This window comes from Pan troglodytes, chromosome 18, assembly GCF_028858775.2.
Source record: "Pan troglodytes isolate AG18354 chromosome 18, NHGRI_mPanTro3-v2.0_pri, whole genome shotgun sequence".
In the NCBI taxonomy this organism is placed as follows: Eukaryota; Metazoa; Chordata; class Mammalia; order Primates; family Hominidae; genus Pan; species Pan troglodytes.
In genome coordinates, this window is record NC_072416.2 from 49,492,935 (window position 1) to 49,513,424 (window position 20,490).

The 20,490-nt window shown below is 42.7% G+C and overlaps 1 long non-coding RNA gene across 2 annotated transcripts in view; it reads right to left on the reverse strand.

Annotated features, from left to right (window-relative positions):
• LOC134808815 (uncharacterized) overlaps positions 1 to 477 on the reverse strand; it is a 137,436-nt gene extending 136,959 nt beyond the window's left edge. For both annotated transcript variants that reach the window (XR_010152618.1, XR_010152617.1), the window contains exon 1: positions 181 to 477. This is a non-coding gene — a long non-coding RNA (uncharacterized LOC134808815). The remainder of the gene's footprint in view (positions 1 to 180) is intronic.
• Between the last annotated feature and the right edge of the window lie 20,013 nt (positions 478 to 20,490).

Consider the following 20,490-nt stretch of genomic DNA (forward strand, 5'->3'; position numbering starts at 1 on the left):
CTGTTGTGTCCTGTTGGTTGCAAGCCAAACTGAAGCATCGTCTAGGTGCCGGGCCGGGTACTCAACCTTCACACATATCAGAACCTAACCTTTTGGCCTGCCCTGTGTTCTCAAGCTCTAACATGCAATAATACTTCCCAGCTTCCCTAAAACCTCCAGACCTCTAAGCTGGTTACATACCAGTGTGGTGCTGAGTCGTATACCAATCTGGCAACATGTTGATGTTTCCATGCAGGAATCCTCACAGCCAGGCTTCACAGCTCAGCAAGGGTCCTGTGCCATCCCTGCCTGAAGATCATTTTGCATTTTTTAGCTGGTATCCAGCATGTTGACTAAGAACAAGAGGGATTTCTTTGAAAGAACAATCAGAATGCCCTAGCTCCTGGGGCCTTTTCCCAGCTCCCAAGCCTGGGAGGCATTGCCACGGATGGCCCAGCTCTTTGGTTGAAGGCCTAACTCCAGGAATGGTGCCATCATTTCAGTGGTTAATAACAAACAAAACAGAAAGATAGACTGCATGACTCATGTACACTGCCACCTGCCGAGGCCTGGGAGCAAAGATTTGGCAAGGACTAAGGAAGAGGACACAGAATCTACTTTCTTTCCTCTTCTTTTTCTTTTACAGAAAGACTCTTTGTTTTTGCCATTTTATGCACAAGCTAAACAGATTACAGTCAAGAAAAATGGGGGCAGGCCCAGGTGTCTAGGAGATGGGAGAGAATTTGCATTCCAATTGTGGAACGTATCAAAAGGCGATTCTTTCTGCCTCCATTGGAAGGTGCAGCTCAATTTGGGGGCAATTTCAACAAGACCATACCTTTTATCTCCAATTCAAACTGGGGGCACTCCAAGGATGCCCTGGGGAATCCTGGAAGGAAAGAGCAGCACCTTTATGAAGGCAGATGTTTTCATTTCCTCCCCTCTAGCTCCTTGAAGGTTGAAGGTTGAAAAACATGAGGCTTATTTTTTTTTCTGTTTTTGACTTCTAGTATATTCGAAAGTCAGTTGCAAAATAAATGAATTTGAGTATGTTAAATGTTAACTCTTGTCAAAATAACACATTTCGTGTACCCACATTGCAGTGATTGTGTGTGTGACTTCATTTATGGATAACGTCAAAAGTTTGCATTTAAGGAACAGGATGGAAATGAGGCTCCCAGCAGATGGTTCTTGTGCACCGCCCCCAGCCAGATGGTTCTGACAAGATGATTCTCAGAGAGAATGCTTCCTCCCTCCACCACTACATAAATTGCCCCCTGGCTAGGCATGGTGGCTCATGCCTGTAATCCCAGCACTTTGGGAGGTCGAGATGAAAGGATCAGTTGAGGCCAAGACTTTGAGACCAGCCTGGCCAACACGAGAAAACCCCGTCTCTACCAAAAATACAAAAATTAGCTGGGCGTAGTGGCGTGCACCTGTAGTCCCAGCTACTTGGGAGGCTGAGGCACAAGAATCGCTTGCTGCAGGAGGTTGCAATGAGCAGCGATCATGCCACTGCACCCCAGCCTGGGTGACACAGAGCAAGACCCTGTCTTAAAAATTTAAAATAAATAAAATAAATTGCCCCCCCCCCCCGTGAAAGACCCCATCCCTAATTTGTGTGGCTCCCTAAGAAACATTATCTCAACTCCGACTCTTCCTTTTTTATCTCATTAAAATAAAACAAACAAACAAAAAAACAAGAACTATAGACCTCCATGAGAGACCTCACTTAAAAGCAAAATATTCTGTTAGTTTGAAATAAACCAGAGAATCAAAGCCTCCCTATCCTCTCCAATCTCCACCTGCGTTCAGATACCCCTGCCACACACACACTGAAACTCAGCTCCAGCTCTCTGTCCGCATTGCCCCCTTTCTGCCCCCTCCACACAGACTTATTTCATAAAAATGTCAGCTATTAAGTTAGCATTATTTAAGGGGCTTTGGGTTTTAGTTCCTGAATGCAACTTAAGCTGGATCCGTAAAGGCCTGACACGAAGTCCCGGCTGTATAAAACATGATCCACGGAGGTACTAAATAAATAACCTGGCTGTGGGCTTCCAGGCCGCTCTATTTATCACTGCAGTGAGGATAAGGATCTGATTTAGAGTGAACCCTACTGAGGGTCGAACCCGGCACAAGCTGTAATATGATCTGCAGAGGAGGGCTGATAACCCGAAACAATGTGAAGAAACCCTGTCAGATAAATAAAACAAACTGTTTGTCCATTAAATAGCGCTGTCAGGAAGAGAACAGGGAAGCCAAACAGAGCTAAATCCAATTCTTTTATAGCCACACAAAGCCAGGAACACCTGAACTAAGCTGGGGGAAATAAGCTCCCTTAGAAATAGGTTGTAGGGGGTCGTGTCTGGAGGGACAGGGATCGTGGTCTGATTTATTGAAGTCACTATGGTAGGAAAAAGTTGCTCTTTGATTCAGGGCAAATCCTGCCCCCTTCCTGGGTCTTGGTCTCCCCATTTGTGAAATGGATTACGCTGGATTACGGAGGTGGACCCATGGAAGAATTACAGAAAAAGGATTCTGAAGAGAAGAAAATGACTATACGAGGCTCAGAAATGCAAGTGCCTACCTCTGTAGGCCAAGCTTGAAGCAGAAGCCCAGGGCAGCGGGGACAAGAGAACGAGGGACGTATCTCAAGGGGCGGAAGTCACCCGGCACCACCAATGCTGCTGCGCAGACATACAGGCCCCTGCTGCCAACTCTGAATTTTTTCAAAAGGAAATATATGGTTGTTAATGTGAAATCCCAAGAATTCTAGATGTTGGAGGTAGTTATTGTATGAATGTTTCTAGAATACTGTGTGTGTTTCGTTGGAAAACCATGTGGGGAAGATGTGACCTATAGTCTGCAACCTGTGGATGGAAGCAAAACCAGGTGGAATATTTTTGTGATGACCCACGTTGCTACTGCTGTTGATGCTGGACACAACCCTGGGACACAAAGGCAGCAGAAACAACAGTGCCCTTTCTCAAACCCACTGACAGATCTCCCGTATGTTTGCCTCAGCTCTTTCAAATTTTTGATATATTTTACTGGATCTATGTGGCATCTCACTGAATACTACACGGAATCTTCAGAGAACAAAGATTCTCATCAACTGTGCATGTTCTAACTGTCCTCTGAGCTTTCCATTCCTAGATAGAGAACACTAGTCCCTTCCCTGGCCAATGCTTCTCGGTGGGAGCACCACTGGCATTTTGGACAGGCACTAAATGTCTACAGCTCCCCTGAGGCCCAGGACAACCGAGCAATTGCCCTCACACTTTAAAAACAACAACAACAAAACCAAAATCAAAAGCACTCTGATACTTTACCTTTGTGGAAACCAGAGAGTCTCCTACTCTATCCTTGAAGACTGATATAGTTTGGCTGTGTCCCCACCCAAATCTCATCTTGAATTGTAACTCCCATAATTCTCACATGTTGTGGGAGGGACCCAGTGGGAGATAATTGAATCATGGTAGTGGTTTCCCTCATACTGTTCTCGTGGTAGTGAATAAGTCTCATGAGATCTAATGGTTTTATAAGGGGTTTTCCTTTTCACTTGGCTCTCATTCTCTCTTGTCTGCTGCCATGTAAGATGTGCCTTTTGCCTTCTGTCATGATTGTGAGGCCTCCCCAGCCAAATGGAACTGTGAGTCCATTAAAGTCCTTCTTCTTTATAAATTACCCAGTATTGGGTATGTCTTTATCAGCAGCATGAAAATCGACTAATACAAACACCAAGCAGGCTAATTTGGCCCTGTCATGGTCAACATGACCAGCCCAGGTCTCTGGATGGACTTCCTGAGGCAGCCTGGAGTGAGGCCTGGGCTTCTTAGGACAATGAAGACCAAGCCAGCAAACAGGAACAGAAGGTATCCTGGAATACCAGAATGGCTTAGGTTTCCAACAGAGGTTCTGAGTCACCACTGTTACTTGTTGAACAGACACATGCCCTGGCCTTATCCTGGCAGGCCTGAGGATATGGTCCAGGGTATTTCCTTTTATATAAAGCTTCGCTGGTGAATCTAGACCATGTTTTGAGCCATTGTTTTAATAAAAGCATTAGTGCTTCCTTCATCTAAAGCAGTGGTTCTCAAACTTGCCTGTTCTTCAGAATCACTTGGAAAGCTTTACAAAATATGCTTCCTTAGGAACTATTGTAGAAGACTGATTTAATTTGGATAGTGGATTACATTTTTATGAAGCTGTTGTAGGCAGGGGAGTAGATAAGAATCTCTCATGTCTTTGCTATGTATTTGAATAAGTAAGTCTGCTTATCTGCACATTACAGATGGCAAAAGAGAGACCCAGAAATAGAAAATGACCATTATGATCTTAGACCCAAGACTAGAATAAGATTCAAATGTCTAGTCTTATTCTTGAGGATATTACCATCACCTTTTTCTGCAGAATCTGAAGCTGACTTGTTGCATCCAAGCTGTTTATTGTTGGGCTAAAATTAATTTTTTGAAGTAGTTTCAGTGAGATTTTTCTTTTCATTGAATTATATTTTTTCCTTGCAGTTTGTATTATTGAATAATTCACCTCCCCCCATCAGGCAGGAAGCAGTTTCTGTGTTTCCTTGGCTTTGGGATGGTTTGTGGCAGAGCCTCCTGGCTTTAGTTTCCAAAAATCTCATGTTCGTTGAGGACCCCATGGCATGAGGATAAAGGGATTGCTTCTCAACTAAAAAGCAGTTCCCAGAGACTTAGGAAGGAGTAGATAGAGGCTCAGAATAAAAATTAAGAAGATTAAAAGTACAGAAATGTGAAATATTTTTCTTAGTAAGCCTTTAGATCAAAATTCAGATGGATAGCCTTTAGTTCAGGTATAAATAAACTATTGGCCTTTTCAATTTGAGTAATCTCAGAGAAGGAGGTCAGTGTTGTACAAGAAGATAAAATTATATGCAAGGAAATAAAATATTTCTTTTTATTTTAAGGGATTCCTTAAGAAAATAAAATACACTTTAAAATCTTTGTTTGTTTGTTTGTTTTTTTGTTTTGAGATGGTATCTGGCTCTGCCGCCTAGGCTGGAGTTCAGTGGTGTGATGTTGGCTCAATGCAACCTCCGCCTCTTGGATTCAAAGGATCCTCCCACTTCAGCCTCCTGAGTAGCTAGGATTACAGGAGTGCACCACCATGCCCGGCTAATTTTTTGTGTTTTTAGTGGCAATGGGGTTTTGCCATGTTGGCCAGGCTGATCTCAAACTTCTTACCTCAAGCAATCTGCCAGCCATGGCCTCCCAAAGTGCTGAGATTACTTACAGGCATGAGCCACCACGTCCAGCCTAAATTCTATTCAAGTGAATAAAAACACAACCTAAAAAAGCTTTAAAAAAGGAAAATAAATAAAAGTAATATCTTAGTTGGTATGAGTCGAAAACTCAGGGGTACAAATGATGACAGGTACAACCTAATCCAGAGCTTCAAATAACTTTACTTGGCTTTACTTGTCTCTGTCTCCAACTCTGTATCAACTTCATTCCTCTGGCAAGTCCTTCCATGTGGTGGCCATCAGGCACCTGACCTATTTCCTACAGCTCAGCAATTCAGGTGCTACCAGCACGTCTTCTCATTGGCCTGCCTTGGGATTTGTGCCCATTCCCATAGACATCATTGTGAACAACATATGTATAGAACATTTCTAAGTGGCCATCCTGGATCCAGGAAGGTGGGGTCAATCTATCTAACCTGCATAGACAGACAGTGGAAATGTGGTGACTCCCAAAAGGGGGAAAAAATCAGGACTGTGAGAGAAAAAAGGGGGAAATTGATCCTGGTCAAGAATGAACAGATGCTCTTTTTTTTTTTACAAAGGGAGACAAGATGGATGTAGGGAAAGAAACCAAGTCCATTTTCTCTTTTCTGTCTCACATTAGCATTCATTAAATAAAAGCAGGAAGTCAAAACAGTGAAACAAACACTGATTGAGAATAAAATCAAGGAAAGGGCCCTTTTATAATAGTGAGAATTCTGACTTGATGATGTTTTCAAGAAAGCTTTTTTTTTTTTCTTTTAAGAACCTACAGTAACTCAGCTTGGCTAATAAAGTATTTGTCTAGTACATTATGGAAGTCTTTTGGGAGACTATTGAATCAATTAGAATGATTTGTAATTAGCACACCAACCTAATGACAGGGTGTCTCTAAATTGCTGGAAAAGAGTTTGCTCTCTTAAGAGACTTGTATGATCCTCTTGTAAACTTATTTACATTAGTGATATGCTTACTAGCTTTTTAAAATTTTTCCAGAATATAAATTTTGACCAGATCCTGTATCAAATATTACAAATTCTCAATTAAATGGTTTTGAATAATTGGGAAGTTACCATATTAATTAGAAAGATTTCCCCCTCTATATAATTATTCACAAAGGCCTTGGAACAAACTATCACAAGCCAGCATTTTTGAAAATTCTTATTGATATGAAGTTATGTCAGACCCCGAAGTCATATCAAACAGAATAGAGCTAGATACCATAGAACTGTTATTACAAGGTGTCATTGCTTGTAATTCCAGGGATATTGACAATACAGAGGAGTGTAAAATAATGCCTTATGTTTTTCCCCCCACAAAAGTTTGAAAAGAAGCTGGGAATTAGCTGAACTTTAAAAAAGTTTTCCAGATTCAAGTGTGCAGATGTCCATTCATGTGGCACAACGTTAGTCTTTCAAATTTCTAGCACCTAATTTTAGAGCAGTGTCAACCCACAGATGTGGCATTTTGGTCAACAACTGGGTTCTGAAGTCAGGCAAAACCTGGATTCAGGCCAGTTGTGGTGGCTCCCACCTGCAACCTCAACACTTTGGAAGGCTAAGGTAGGAGGACCGCTTGAGCCCGGGAGTTCGAGAACACCCTGGGCTACATTGCAAGACTTCATCTCTACAGAAAAATAATAATAAAAAAAATTACCTGGGGATAGTGATGGATGCCTGTAGTCCTAGCTACTTGGGAGACCAAGGTAGGCGGATGCTTTGAACCCAGGCATTCGAAGTTGCAGTGAGCTGTGATTGCACCACTGCCTGAGTGACAGAGTGAGACTCGGTATCAATAAAAAAATTTTTAAAAACCCCAAACTCCCAAAACAACAGAAAAGCACCTCCAAAAACCCAACCTGGGTTCATATCCTAGCTCCTTCTTTATTATGGATGTGGAATTTCGGGCAAGTTAGTTAAATTTGACCCTTCTCAGTTTCTGACATATCTGTCAGAAAAGTGGACAGGATGGTAATAATCATATGTTTTGTGGAAAAATGGAAATGACAATAATATATTTAGTGGGATTAAATAGAATGCATGTATCTTGTACATAGTAAACCCATATTGGTTGCAGCAAGACCCCTGGGTTAATAGGGATTTGATTCTGAGGAGTTACTCATTTTTATCTTATTCCAGTGAATAATCTGGAAACTACAAAGAGGTCTCCGTAGCAGGCTAGAGCAAAGGTTGAGGAGTGCAGAATATGCAATAGTAGAAGTGTGTTTTCTGTCAAATCATGTTTGCAGCACCTCTGAAGAGTAATCAATTTCCATTCATTCTCTCATTCATTCACTTGTCCTATAGGAATTGATGCCTACAGATATTAATTGGTATTAATCAAGCCCCTATTAGACATTGCAAATATATTGGAGATTAAAACAATAAGGTAGCCATGTACTTAGAGCAACTTAAATTTATTTTCAACTTGTCATCACTTCTCTTGAGTCACCTGTGATAGTTATAACCATCCAAGAAAAACAGAAAACACAATAGCTTCCCACCTCAAGATTGTTGTTAAAAGAGTTAATACATGTGACATGCTTAAGATAGAGATTTGCTTATAATACAAGAAATAGCTTAGTACAAATAATTATTTCAACCACTACTACAATGATCATTTTGTGATGTTTTTAAGCATTGTGATGCTGTTGGAAACATTAGACCAAACTCAGTTCAGACCTGAGTCTGCCTTATAATAGCTACTGATTTTAGATGAATTATGTAACCTGAGTTTCAGTTTCCTCATGTATAAAATAGGCATAATCTCAGTACCTGACTCATAAGGTAATGATGAGTCTTAAGTGAGATATTGTCTGTAAAGTGGCTGGTATAGCACCTGGAATGTAGTAAATAATCACTAGTTACCATAATCAAAACAGTAACTAAAGCTTGTGTTACCATTTTGAGTTGTCACAGTACTTTCACTTCGACATTCTCATTTAACGCTCAGGGAATGAGAGAAGGGTCATTAATATTACTGCCATCACTATCATCATTATACCTATTTATAAAGTAAGGAGGGGTTCAGTGACTTGCCGAAGATCACAGGGCAGGTAAATGGTCAAGTAGGGTCTCTGTCCTAGTAGGCATTACAAGTGATTTTCAAAGTGATCCTTTGGCCTGGAGAGAATTCCTCTTCTTATTTGTACAATGAATCAGGAGTGATAAGGATAGGTCTGAGCTGGAGTTTCTAAATGCATATTTTGATGGGGTACATAAGTTCAAGAACTGGGGGCTATGGCAAACTGATCAGTCCATGCCTCTTTGTGGGCAAAGCCACTGCTGTCATGAGAAAGTCGTCATCCCTTTATTTACAACAAACATACATTGCCACTTAACTAAATACTCAAGAATCTTTGGTCTTGATTCCAGAATAATTTAAATCATAGCCATGCTAACATTTTCTTTTAAAAAAAGTTGAAAAGGCAGGGCACAGTGGCTCATGCCTGTAATCCCAGCACTTTGGGAGGCTGAGGCAGGTGGATCATCTGAGGTTGGGAGTTTGAGACCAGCCTGACCAAGATGGAGAAATCTCATCTCTACTAAAAATACAAAATTAGCCAGGCGTGGTGGTGCATGTGGTGGTGAATGCCTGTAATCCCAGCTACTCAGGAGGCTGAGGTAGGAAAATCGCTTGAACCTGGGAGGTGGAGGTTGTGGTGAGCCGAGATCATGCCACTGCACTCCAGCCTGGGTAACAAGAGTGAAACTCCGTCTCAAAAAAAAAAGTTGAAAAGATGCTACTTTTGTAGAATATCCTCTGGAATGGCTGGTGAGAATACCACCCTCCCTGATTCCTCTAGCCAAACTTACGTGAGATGTGGGTTTAGTGTTAATGTATCTTCTGATTTCCAAAAGGAGCTGATAATCTGGATTTTTATATAAAATATACAATTTTTAAAAATTTGGACTCAAAACAAAGACAAAACAAGATGATTGCCTGGATGAAGCCTGGGGTCAGGGAAGAATTCCATGAATAAGTGGCTTTTAATCCAAATGCAGAAAATGGGTAGGTATCTGCTGGAAGAAGGACAGAGAGTTGCTTCTGAGAGCTGGAGTGTAGACTCTATACTATAGGTGGTTGGGTGGTAGGGAGTGAGGAGCAATGAGCCTGGAAAGGCAGGCGGGGGCTACATCCTGTAGGGCATTATTGGCTCTGCAAGGAGCAATGGGAATGATCATATGGTTGATTCAATTGGCTTATTAGAAACATGGCACCCTGATAGGAATCGACTGGAAAGAGGCAAGAAGGGAGCTGGGAGAGCTTGTAAGGTGTTGTTGGAATAATTTAAGGAGATACTTCACATTCTTAATCCTATCTCATCCCCTGTTAGACCCAGTTCCAATATTCTACCAAACTAGTTCTCTCTTGTGTTTTACTAGAGTAAAGATGACTATCTTTCAACTTCATCCTCTCTAAAGACTGTTTCCAAATCCTCTGACATCTCTCACCTACTCTGGTCCTTTTTCAGTTCTCTCTAATTATTTTCTCCTTGTATTTTCTTTTTATACCTAAATACCTAATTTTCAACTGTCATTGAATAAGAATTAGGAACACGCTACATTAAAAAATCACTTATCAGTATATCAAACCTTCTGGTTTGCCATTTCTTTTCTTTCTACCTAAGGAAACATTTCTGCCACCTCCTTACTGCTGACGTATTTTTTTTTCGGAAACGCAGCCCTCAGGTTGTTCTTCTGCACTCTTTGAAGTCACTGTGAATTGCATGAAATTAGTTTGATGGCAAAGTGCCAGGATAATTTAAACAACTTGTGAGAGAGGATATTACCACTTTTTTCTGTCATTTTAAATTTCCCAAGGCCATCCCACAGAGTGGTGGGAAAAGGTATCGATTAGTAATGACTGTCCTTCAATGTGGGTGCTCACACTCCCAAATCATGACTTAAAATTCATGAGAACTAAGACAATTCTCTCCACCCTAGAATTAAACTTTAAGGTCATCATATCGACTCATTGACTTTGAAAGTAAAGGGATAGGGATAAGTGAAAAAATAAAGTGTTGAAGAAACTGTCTTCCACTGATTTCAGCAAAACAATGCTCTTATTATAATACACAATATATATATAATAATATGTAATATATAATACCTAATGGGCAATTATTTAGACGGTGTTGGGTTCTTTGTTGACTGAGTTGTGAAGCTATTTTTTGTTTCTTTTTCTTATTCAATGTCTTCAACTTTTTTCCTCTCTTTGCCTTTCTTTTCCATTTTGAAAAACGGAGCAGACATCTACCTTAAAGAGGCTAAATGCCCAAACTTCTGTGCCCTTGGTATATAGTTGTGGGATTCATGTTACATCGCACTGGGAGATGTATATGTCTGCTTGGGGCAGGACACATTTTTCTGTTGAATCACGACTTGCATCTGGTCCCTTTGCCATGCACCAACTTTTGCATTTTTTAAAGATGGCAAATAAATCATTTCTTTCAGATTGGATAAAAAATGGGCTATGGTCTTTGGAAGCAGAAGACTTCCAGATAATTCCATGTTTGTACTATAAACTATACCAGTCAATTGCACATTCAGGTTTAGATTTGGGTCAGATTTATGCCCCTGAGAAAGTTCTATTTTTGCATGATTTAGACAAAAAAATGTGTCTGAACAGCATTACCCCGCCTAATTTATATGAAACTGTGATTCTGCCACCTGGAGTTTCGGGTCTGCTCTGTGAGACGTGTCTGGTATGTGACTAAAGGACCAAGCAAGGAGGAGGCAGCGAGGGGGAAGAGAGAGTCCGCTTAAAAGGCAGACGGCCATCCCAGACAACTGAATGGGGCGTGCACAACCAGCTGGGAGGGAGGCCTCTTCATTGTGTTTTATTATTGGCTCTTGTGTACAACCAGAAAGGCATCCCCCTCCTTGGGCATGCTTGGTTGCTACGATCTGTTCCTGGGGGATGGTGTGCATCCCGAATGGCATCCCCCTCCTTGCCAGACAGGCTTGGGTAGCTCAATTACCCAAGCAGCATTTTGATACCAGACACTTCCAAGTTCCACCTGCATCTCAGCCTGTGGAAAAAAAGACAAGCTGAGCAGCTCTCCCATCACCATGCTTGGGGAATATCTGCAGGAGAACTCGCTCCCCACTAGACAAATATTGCTCATCTCTTCCTAAGCAAGAGATTCCAAGGTGATTTGGTTTTGCCTTGTTTTTAACTGTCAACATCCTCTTCTAACGCACCAGGCATTCTTAGTTTGCTGCTCTAAGGAGTTAGGGTTATGTATCTCCTCATGGCATGGAAACTGACCCTCCCTGGTCTGTGCATTTCAGTCATTGGAGGCCTCCGCAAAGGTTTGGCAAATATTTTTTGAGCATTGGCTTCACGGCAGGCCCTTGTCTGGGGATAAATTTCCAGGGATGGAAACAGTGATGAACAAGACAGACATGAGCGCTTGGGAGGTTTGCAGTGTAGTGGAAAAGAGGACCATGAATTTAATACTCACATAAATATGCAGACAAATAAGTGAAAAGGACAGTCCACAATAAGGGTTTGCCTTACTGGGAAGTGGATAGGGCATGGCAGAATTGAAGAGTTTCCTAAGGAGGGCCCATTTGAGCTGAGAACTGAGTGGTGAACAAAGAAGTCTGAAATGCCAGTCTGGGAAGGGAGCAGGGATATCCACTAGCTCAAGAGAGGCACTTTTTTTTCTCTTTTTTTTGAGACAGAGTCTGTTGTGTCACCCAGGCTGGAGTGCAATGGCATGATCTCAGCTCACTGCAACCTCTGCCTCCTGGGCTCAAATGATTCTCCTGCCTCAGCCTCCTGAGCAGCTGGGATTACAAGTGCCCACCACCATGCTCAGCTGATTTTTGTATTTTTAGTAGAGATGGGGTTTCACCATGTTGGCCAGGCTGGTCTTGAACTCCTGACCTAGTGATCCGCCCACCTCAGCCTCCCAAAGTACTGGACTACAGGTGTGAGCCACCACGCCCAGCCAAGGGGGCACTTTTTAACTGGGTAGGGACACTGACTTACCCAAGGGCACTCAGCAAGCCAGTGGTAGGGTCACAGCAAAACTCCCTGCAGTCAAGGAAGATGCTTAAACACAAGGACTCTTCGTCAAAAGGAGCTAGGGCTGACACACTGGAATGCCTCATTCCTTAGTCTTTCTGAGTCTTCATTTCCTCACCTGTGGCATGAGAATGATAGCAACCACTCCACACAGGAATATTTTGAGATATAATTAGAATAAGTATGCAATGTGCTTGAGCACAAAAAATATTAGCTGTTACAGTCATTTATTCTTATTTCGTCTTTGGAAGCAACTCTATAAAACTGAAAGAAAGAGAAGTACCAACTCCCCAAATACTGGCCCAAAAATCTTTTATTTTAAAAGACAAAGAAAGAGCCACAGATCACACATGCATGGATCCATTCAAAATATTTATTTATTAAGTTCTTACTAATGGTAAAGGCATTATTCAAGGTGGTAGGAGAGAGAAAGGGGACTGTGAAATAGATTTCCTGCCCTCGGGGTCAGATTACCTGTTTGAAGAGTTCCCAAGTTTCAGAAAATCAGATGTGAGGGCTGAGACATCATCTTGATTATCCTATCATTTCATAGGTGGGGAAACTGAGGCCTGGATCAGGAGGTTGGTGGCTGATCTTAGCACTCGGGCCATTTTCCCTGCACCTTCTCTCTGTTTTTACCAGCTGCAGCCCTTTGATCTCAGAATCTGCTTTATGCCCCTCACTGAAGAACTGCCTTTGCGGAATTGTCAAAAGATGCTTGTGGAGAGTTGGAAAAAGCCCCCACCCTTATCTTTCTGAGGAGGAGCAGAGGAGGCTGAGCTCTTTCAGCATCCTCTGAAATTTTATCAGTGCGTATCAGAGAGCCACTGCATAGGGAGCTGGCTGGTGGGTGCTTTTTTATGTAGGCTTCTTCTTCCTTTCAATTGACAGTTCTCAGTGCTTCCCAGCCTCCTCCTTCTAATTCAGGTATCCTGTCCCCATTGCAAACCTGCCCAGAATGGGGTACGTTTCTGGGCTCAATTATCACAAGTTGTCCTTGCCTATATGGATATACTGCATTATTTCATCTCTTAAAGGGGGCATGATGTGGCCAGGCATGGTGGCTCACGTCTGTAATCCCAGCCCTTTGGGAGGTTGAGGTGGGTGGATCACAAGGCCAAGAGATCGAGACCAGCCTGGCCAACATGGTGAAACCCTGTTTCTACTAAAAATACAAAAAATTAGCTGGGTGTGGTGGCGTGCACCTGTAGTTCCAGCTACTCAGGAGGCTGAGGCAGGAGAATCACTTGAACCCAGGAGGCAGAGGTTGCAGTGAGCCGAGATTGCACCACCGCACTCCAGCCTGGCAACAGAGCAAGACTCCATCTAAAAAAAAAAAAAAAAGTTGGGAGGTGGGGCATGATGCAAGGCAAAGCTGCTTGAGGTACATCCTGGTACAAAAATGGTTTCTCTGAGACAATAATCTCCATTTTCCACAGCCAGACTTGACTTAGCTGATGGTTTGGAGGTGCTGCTTGCCAATCCTTGGACTGAAGTTTTTAATTTCCAACAGCATGGCAAACAACATTTTATTTCTGGTTTATTTACAGACACATTTTCAGGGGCTGGACTGAGTGGGAGCGTTCTTGGACTAGGGTGGTAGGGATGCCGGGTCAGCCCACAAAGCAACATGGCCCGGGCATGAGGCTTCTCTGAAGAACCCATTTGGGGAGCCACCCAGGCCCCTGCCTCTGGGACAGTGTTTGGGGACCCTATTCAAATGGCGGAGAGCTGCCTTCCTAGCCTGTGATGCAAGGCTCTGCTGCCAGTGCTATGTATCAACAACTACCCTGGAAGTCCTTCCTGTAATTAACCCCAGCTTCAGGGACACTGCTATTTGCACATCAGTTCTCTCCTAAACACAGCCTCTTTGCCATTATTCCCTAGGAAGATGAGTCACTGAAGGAGATGGCTTATCTCAACTCAGTTTTTAACTAGCTTTTGTCTCCTGGAGATATTTGTCGATGATACTTAACAACATTTCAAACCAGGCACTTCTTTTCCCTTCAACTTTTTTTTTAATAACATTTTCTTCCTTTCTGCTTTTATATTTCTTCCTCTCCCTCCCATAGCCTTTCATGCATTCAGGATGTAAGAGAACCGGCATCAAAGCCCAGAGCCCTGCTGAATCCTCCTCCCCTATAGTAAGCGTGCCCTTTTCCTGTCTGATCATTGACTCATAACCACAGAACGTCCCAGGCACAGGATGGGGGAGAGGGAGGGCTGAATAAGAGGTACCACGGTCTGCAGCCCCGGAGGAGACAAAAGTTGAGGATTTGTTGAACAGGACTTTTTTTCCCCTTTGGGGATAATTGTCCAGGACACTCTGAGCTGACCCAGTCCAGGGTGGGAGTGAGGGGAAGCCAGCACCCCACCCCCAACCCATCAACTGGTGACTCCAACCAAGTGAGACTCCTGTGGTCAGGCTCCAAGTCCCAAGGCCAGGCCAGTCACCAGCCCATGCCCTGGGCACCACCAAGACTTTTGATTGCATTATTTAATTTTAAAGAGATTGAACATATGTGTATTGATTGCATACTATTGCTGGACTTTGAGCTGACAGGTGACAAATACAGGCAGGCTTAAACGCTGTGGAAGTTACTGTCCCCCTCCTACAAGACAGAATTTCCAGGCCAGAGACAGCCCCGAGCTCCCCACACTGCCCAGGTCCTCCCTCCCCTTCTGTCTCCATTAGGGATGAATGGGGATCACATCTGTTTCTTTTCTTGCTGAAAAGCAAGAGGCAAAGACCCTAAAATGGGGACAGACCAGCACACACCTGGGTGGTCTTTAAATTAGAAAAAAGGTTTTTTTGCCAGAGTTCCTCATTTAAGCCTGCATTCTCAATATTTTTCGTTGCTCTCTGCCCCTGTAGGTTGGGAGAAATGAGGTGGGTTGGGGGCAGGACTCTGGTGGGGGCATAACAGGGTACCCCCCCACCGCCCCCCGCATTGTCCCATTCCTCTCTGGGGTTCGCGCATGTTTCTCCCCACCATGTTTCCAGCACTGGATTCCTCACTGGGCTGGCCAAGCATGGTCCAGGCACTAACAGCTCAGTGGGAGAGGCAGCAGCGGGTGCAGGCCATGAGGCTGCAACCATTTCCGTTTTAGCATACATGTGCAGTTTAGGTCCTTTGGAAAATTAAATTGTTAATGTTCTGGCTTGGTATTATTTTTATTTTAAGTGTAGAGTCTCAAACCAGACTCTCTGGGGCAAAATCTCTGTGTTATAGCTGCCTGGCTTTGGAAACTGTGCCTCAGTTTTCTTGTCTATAAAATGGAGATAATAAAAGTCCGACCTCATTGGGCTGTGAGCAACATTTGAGACTAGGTGTGAGCTCTGGTTTGTTGCTGGGGGCAGCCTCTAATGGTCTGCTTCTGCCTTCCTGCCCCACATTGAGACACCTTCCTCAGAGAGTTGTTGTGTCTCATTGAGAAACCTGGACATCTGTGGTTTCACTCAGCACTTTCTTTGTTAATTAAAATCACAAAGTAAGAAATAAGATGCCCAGGGTGAGTCACTCTCCTGGAGTCACCAGGCTCGGGCTTTCTCAGGGTAGTGGTGTTAGAGAAGTATACACCAAATATTATACGGGGATGTAATTATACTAACAAATTATTTGGTTTCCTGAAATTCAAGTTTAACTGGGGCATCCCATATTTTTATTTACAAAATCTGACAATCCTATCTGAGGATTTTTTTTTGAACTGGTGATTTGGTCCGATGCCCAGTATCCCTACAGTAGACAGAGGCCAGATGGGCTTCTAGAGATGGCTCTTCTCACCCGGCATGGAGGCTCACATCTGTAACTCTAACACTTTGGGAGGCAGAGATGGGAGAATTGCTTGAGCCCAGAAGTTCAAGACCAGCCTGGGGTACGTGGTGAAACCCTGTAGCTACATAAATAAATAAATAAGCTGTGTGTGGTGGCATAGTGGTTCATGCCTGTAGTTCCAGCTACTTAGGAGGCTGAGGTTGGAGGTTGCTTGAGCCCTGGCGGTCAAGGTTGCAGTGAGCCATGATCCTGCCACTGTACTCCAGCCTGGGTGACAGAGTGAGACCCTGTCTCAAACCAAACAAACAAACAAACAGAAAGGCTCTTCTCAGGAATATTTGAAAGCCTTAGAGCAGACGGAAAGAGAAAGGGGTGTCAATGGGAACTCACGTCTTCCCTGTTTCTTATGAAAATAGTGACAGCCATTCTTAAAGTAGCTGCCTATGGCTAAGAGGACAGAAAAATATGCCTTCTGGAGGTGTTGTGGTTTTTTTAGGCTTCAATATAGTTGTGTGTGTGTGTGTGTGTGTGTATGTGCATGTTATTAGGAGAGCAGAGGCCATGGGAGCAATTCAATTAGTGGCTTCTATACATCTGAGGGTCCTATGAACTATGTGATAGGCAACATATATGCCGTTCATTTTTGTATAAACATATACAATGTTTACCCAAACTGCTTGGTATAACAGTTTAACTTTCCAAGTTCTTCTTGCTTAATTAACATATTCTGAGTTACAGAAAATTCTAATTCATTCATGAATGGGAGCGATTAAGTGGAGGAGGAATCAGCTATAAGGCATACTCCTGCGGTTGCTTTTTAGAGTTTGCCAAGGGAACCATTAAGTGAGCCTAGTTAGGCTTTTGTGTTTGTTATGTGAGGGGGGGCTGATAAGAATTATTATTATTACTTATAATTGTGAACAAAAAGTAAAATTATTGTCTTATGGGAGATTTATTGAGTGTTCATTTCATAGACCATGCTTCTTAATGAGCCAAATCGTGATCCACTGGGCTTATAACGTCAATGAGTGTAGCTTGAGTAAGAATGTTGTTTAGAAAACCTGTGTGTGTGTGTGTGTGTGTGTATGTGTGTGTTTCTTTTTCTTTCTTTCTTTTCCTCCAAAGAGAGTGATGAGAGAAATTTAGTCTCTGGCCACAACAGTGGTGTGATTCAGATCCCAGCATTTATAGAGGCAAATTAGTTGGTACACCAGCATACTAATGTGGCAGACACCAGCCTGAAGGCAGAGGGGCTAGAGGAGGGGCTTTCTCTAGGAGATGCTTAAAGGTGACCAGAGACCCAAAGAGGGACTTTTAGGATGGAACAGCCCCCTGAGTCAAAAGAGGAAGTTTGCTTCGGTCTTTGTGTTTTCCAAATGTTCTTTTCTCCTTTCTTTGCAAAATGGCAGATAAATATAATTTTCTATTGTTACATCAGTAAGTTTTGATCCAAGTCCCACAGTGAATAAATAACTATATAAATAGATACATACATAAATGAGGTCATCATTTCTTATTTAGATTTTTAGAGGAGATGGCTAGGAAATACTTTACCAAAATTAAAATTCCAATCTACATTTAGAGTGGCTAGATGATATTTCAGCCACTCCGTGCCTGATCTTTTCAAAAGCATGAGCTCCTTTGCCTCTTAATGCCACAGCTTCTCTTTGAGAGAGAGTGAGGGATGAATTTGTAGGCTGGAGTTTGTGGCATGGCAGGAAATCAGAGACAAACTCTCAGAGATTAAAGGAGCTGGGACTTAAGGGTAAAAATATAATGGAAGCCAGTTTTTGACAGAAACTTTTTCCAATACATGTGCAGCCATCATGGCCAAAAAACATAATTTACATTCACCTCTTTACCTGCAAGACAAGTTACTTTGGTTCCTTTCATTAATTGGATTTACAATGCATCCTTTATGAATTATAAAGTAGTTTGATTTAAAAATACCTCATTTTCCCTTCCATCTAACTTTATCTAGGATTTTCAAATCTCACTTTTGTGAATAAGTCACTCCAGTTTAGCTCCTAGGCATTGCGCAGGATCACCTGCCGCATGGGTTGCCACTCACCTCACCCTATTTTAAGATTTTTTAAAACTTAATTACGACAAGATGGAATATCCCTCTGTCAACAAGTCTTGGTACCTGCTGGCTCACTCTTTTTCTTCTTACCCAGGGCCCATCCTTTTTCTTCTCAAATCCTATTTAATTTTTGCATTTCCTGATTTTTATCTTGGGAAAACAAAAACCAGCTGCAGTCAGTTAAGGAAACAGCTGAGGGATGCTGGCAGGTAGAGGCCTTGCAGGTTTTCAGCCTGAAATTGTGAAAACTGAAATGCAGCGTGTCAGGTTGCAGTGACTTCTGCACCTCCCCAGTTCTCTCCCTTCTGCCTGCAAACACACACACACGCGCACACACACACACACACATGCATACGCATACACTCATGCACACACAAGTCCCTTTTTCTCGCCTCTTGCCCGGCGTCCCCCTCACTTTCTACAGCTGTATTTCTAATCAGCAGAAGATACATCTTGCTTGGAGTCAACACTCCTTTTCTCTGCGCATTCTTAACCTTCTATCTTATGCATGGATCACTGGTTAGCTTAGAAATGCGCAGACACAAAGGGGGAGCTGACATGTGAGGTTTGACGGCCATAATGGCTGTTTATAAGCCTAATCCATCACGTTTAGTGGACACCTCCATTTTTGTCCCTCTGAAAAGGTATAAATAATAAAATGGGATAGCTCCAGCTCAGAGGTGCCTTGGTAAATATTTTAACTATTTACAAGATAGCACCAATAACAAAAGAAGCATCTGTACCCTTGCACAGAGGGGCCCCCGGTCATTAAGGGAGACCCAGATGGTTCCTACCATTCAAACAACAATAACATTTCTTGATGACAGAGCTTTTGTAACATGGTTTACATTTTTTTTCCATATCACATTGTGATATTCTGAATTTGCACCGCTTTTTCTTCATTGCCCCCAGCAACCCTTCTAAAGAAAATCTCGCCAAATAGCCTTTGCCCCTAAGAAAAGAACAAGGCCTTGGAGGAACATGGCAAATGTGTGATTCAAAGCCCAATTCAGAGACAATTCTGAACAGTTATAAACCAGGCCTTCTTAAAGTCCAAATATTGACATGGGCCCACTCATTCTGTGGCCCAGTTCAAGGTTAGCTTTCGGTAAACACCCCCCTTAAGTCCCGAATGAGCTGTGCCATCTCAGACTGAGTGCATGAATCTGCCGCACTGGGTTTGATTTTACTCTTTCGTGCCAGGCATAAAGAGAGTAAAATGGAGGTCTGGGAACCCCAAAGGAGACTTTTGGAGTTAAATGTATTTTTTCGTTGAGGACCCTGTGCGTGACTATATGGTTGGGGGCAGAGTGGCAGTGAAGACACTGCGTGGCTTTTGAAATCTTTCAGCAAGTCAGACTTTTTTTGTTCTGTGCGCAACAAAGCAGGGGGTATCTGCAGCCCGGGGCTGCTTAGTAACTGTTGGAAACTTTAGTTCTCTATGAAGCACTGGGAAAGTCAAATTTTTCGTTACACAAAAAACGGCAGAGAGAGAGGCAGGAGAGTGGGGCGGTTAAGGAACCCAGGTTCTCGTGTCAGGGCAGACCTAGTTTTCAGTCTTCTCTCTGTCCACACTAGCTGTGGGGCTCCAGGCAAAAGTTTCTCAGCATTGAGCTTCATTTTCCAACCCATAATACGAGGTCAATAATGAAGTGAGCTTTGGATAATAACTGTGTGAATTACTAGATATGATATATATTTAAAGCCGAGTGCTAAATGCTCTGCAAAGGTTGCTATAATTAATACGAACAAACCTCTCATAGAGAAATAAAATCTTTTAAAACTAGAAGATGAGGCGGACAGCAATTTCACTTCATGCTTTCTAAACAGCACTGGCGTCTGAAATTTCCTATAGGGAAAGGAAACCAAAAAACGAGACCATGTAACCACTCTCTAGGTCTTTCAGAAACCTAAATGTTAATTTTTTTTCCAAAGGCTCTATTTAATTTTGGAGCTCCCACTTTCCAAATTTGGTCAATAAAATTAACAGCCTCCTTTTGAGTGGAACATCACACCTCCAAATGAGCTCAAGCTGGCCCTGCGATTGTCCTTGGGAATGTGAGGTTTACATTTCACAGCTCCTCGCCAAGTAATGAATGAATCGGAGCTCGTAAACAAACGAGATCCTCGCTTCCCTTGTTCTGTGGCCCCCAACGTGGGGTGTGTGCTACAAAGAAAAATATTTATCCTGTTTGTGTGGCGCTGGGTCCCTGAATGGTCCACCAATAAAACAACACCATAAAGGGCATTTCACAGCTGAGCTCGCAATTTAATAAACAGATGCAAACAGAAGGCCTTGGAGGTCAACAATTAAAAATAAACCAGCAGAGGTTCTCCTTGGAATTCCCTTT